The 2831-nt window shown below is 42.8% G+C and overlaps 1 pseudogene; it reads right to left on the bottom strand.

Annotated features, from left to right (window-relative positions):
• Positions 1–327: 327 nt before the first annotated feature.
• Positions 328–1589, bottom strand: LOC138145103 (fructose-bisphosphate aldolase A pseudogene; annotated as a pseudogene).
• Positions 1590–2831: the final 1242 nt, after the last annotated feature.

Raw genomic sequence — 2831 nt, 5'->3', positions numbered from 1 at the left:
TTACATTCATATTCCATAATTTGTTCAGTCATTCCCCAATTGATGAGGAGCCACTTGATTTTCCAATTCTTTATCACTACAAAAAGGGCATCTATAAATACTGAAGAACATTCCATTCAATATCCTCTAGTAATTCATATAGAACAGTGCTAATGCCATTATTATTTTTTTTTTTGTTAAATAGTTGTTTATTGGAAAAAGTGGGCTGAGGAAGGGTCACTAGATTCACCAGAGAGCACAATACCACACAAGTTAGCAGTGATGGGAGAGGTCAGCACAAAGCTCTGGGATCTCAGCCTCTTCCTGGACTGTGAGGGATGGCCTGGAGTGTTAGGGCATACCCAGGTGGAAGGCCTTGACTTAATTAGAAGGCATAGTTAGAGACAAAGTGAGACTCACTGGCTGCAGCTCCTGACTTTCCACTAGGAGTATACTTGCCTTGAGCAGCTTGGCTGTTAACCGTGGCCAGCTTAATATATTCCTCTTGGGCAGCCTTGACATTTTCCTTCTTCCCACCCCAGGTCTTGAGGGCAGATGCCTGCAGCGCTCAGCCATAAGTAAAGGTCAGTGTCCATGGCTTGTGCAAGGGGCAGGTGTTGATGGCATTGAGGTTGATGGAGGCATCCTCTTCACTCTGACCCCCAGAGAGGAAGGTGATACCAGTGACTACAGGAGGCACAATCTGGCGAAGGGCAGTTACAGTTGCCATTGCAATCTCCTCATGTGAATACTTCTGGATACAAGCATGGCCAGGGGTGACCATGTTAGGCTTCAGCAAGGTCCCTTCCAGATAGACATGGTGATCACTCAGAGCTTTATAGACAGCAGTCAGGACCTTCTCAGTGACATAATGACAAGTCTTCAGATCGTGCTCTCCGTCAGGGAGGATCTCTGGCTCCACAATAGGGACAATGCCATTCTGCTGGCAAATGCTGGCATTTTGGGCCAGCACATTGGCATTCTCCATGATGGCAAGTGGGGAAGGTGTATTATCACCAGTCTTTAGTACACAATGCCTCTTGGCAAAGTCAGCTTCATCCTTCTTATACTGGGCACAGTGCTCACTCAGCCCATCCAGATCTTGGGTGGTAGTCTCACCATTGGTCCCTGCCAGGGGCACTACACCTTTGTCCACCTTGATGCCCACAATGACACCCTTTGCCTTTATGACTTTGGGGAAGGGACGACCATCATCAGCTTTATGGTAGAGTGTCTCATGGAAAAGAATAACACCGCCAATACAGGAGTTCACTCTATCATCTGCTGTCAGAAGTAACTGACTATAGAGGTTACAATTTTCCTCTTTGTTGTCAGTTCCAACGGACTGCAGGCATTTTGCAATGCCACCAGTGGACTCATCTGCTGCCAAGATTCCCTTGCCCAGAGCAACAATTCGGTGAGCTATTTCAGACAGTTCTTTCTTTTGCTCTGGTGTCAATGCTGGGTATTGGCAAGGCATGTTTTCCTTGGCTGTGCTGGTAGTTTCCTGTCTGTTATGAACATCACCTCATCCCAGAGGCCACACGGGTTGGGGCACAGGCTGGGGCACGGCCATGGGGGTTCTTTGGGCGCTCTTCTTTGCCTCTGGTTCAAGCTCCTCCAGCCCTGGCAGCCATGCTCACCTGGCCTCCAGAAGCGGGCCTGTGGGCCTTGATGGTCTAATGTCATTATTATTAAGTAATAATGACAAAGCCCAATTCATGATTCATGGAGTATATATGTGTTTGTGTTTGTGTTTGTGTGTGTGTGTGTGTGTGTGTGTGTGTTGGCAAGGGTGGGGGGATTGCAATGGAAAAATAAGTTAATACCAACCAGGAAGATACACAGGTAGATCCTAATTAGTACAAATCATGAATTCCATGATGAAAACTTGCACTACCTATTTCCACTGTGCTAGAACCAATTACCATAATCTACACAACTGTAAATCTAATGCTGTGAGTTCAAATACATGCAATCACTTCACAGGTTTCATTATTCACACTAATGGGAAGCTAGTTTATATCAAACATGTTGTGTACAGCAAGAACATGAGTCTTGAAGGTCTAGGAGGAACCTTGAAACAAAGGTCAATTGTCTGGTCGCCTGAAACAATGGTCAATTGTTTGGCCAATAGCTACCTCAGCCAACATAATGAAATTGGTCCTATGAATTTAAGAAAGAGAACTGCAAACCAACTCAAAAACTATCATGATGATCAGTTCAACATAGATAGCAGCAGAAAAACTGTCAATTCTTCATGTTCTGATACCACAATAAGGCAAGAACAAATCAGAAATTCCAGTACCACATTTGCTAGAAATGCTTTGGTGCAGATGAAAATGGTCATTAAAATCAGCAAACTTGTGTGTTGTGTGTGCGTGTGTGTGTGTGTATGAAATGAACTGAGGAAGTGAAAACTTCCACTATGCACCAATGCAACATCAAAAACAAAACTAGAAAAATTTCACCAGTCAAACAATACCTTCAATTTTAAGTCACATGACACACTGCTGACCAAACAGGACAATCATATAAATTAAATCCATCCCTAAACTTAAATGAGATGAAATTGAATAGCTCTTAAACTAGGAAGGACAAGGAAAAGAAATGTCACTGAAAATCTTTACTTAATGTAAACTCTAGAAATTATATCTAATAATGAAAAAGAATACAAATCAAAACCAAGTCTCCACTAATTTTGAAAAGGAGATGGGCATACATAGACTAAAATCTAGAAAACTCTGAGTTGACATGAATTTAATTAGCTGACTATACCAAAACAGAGTGATTTTTAAAAAGCTATCTGCTATTAATGATCATGAACAGACACATTATCCCACAGTATCTGA

Source organism: Petaurus breviceps, unplaced genomic scaffold (assembly GCF_028583685.1).
Source record: "Petaurus breviceps papuanus isolate PSGF00001 unplaced genomic scaffold, PetGlider_PUasm1.0 90723, whole genome shotgun sequence".
Taxonomy (NCBI): Eukaryota; Metazoa; Chordata; class Mammalia; order Diprotodontia; family Petauridae; genus Petaurus; species Petaurus breviceps.
The sequence above is the reverse complement of the archived record's forward strand: the minus strand, read 5'-3'. Positions and strand labels throughout refer to the sequence as shown.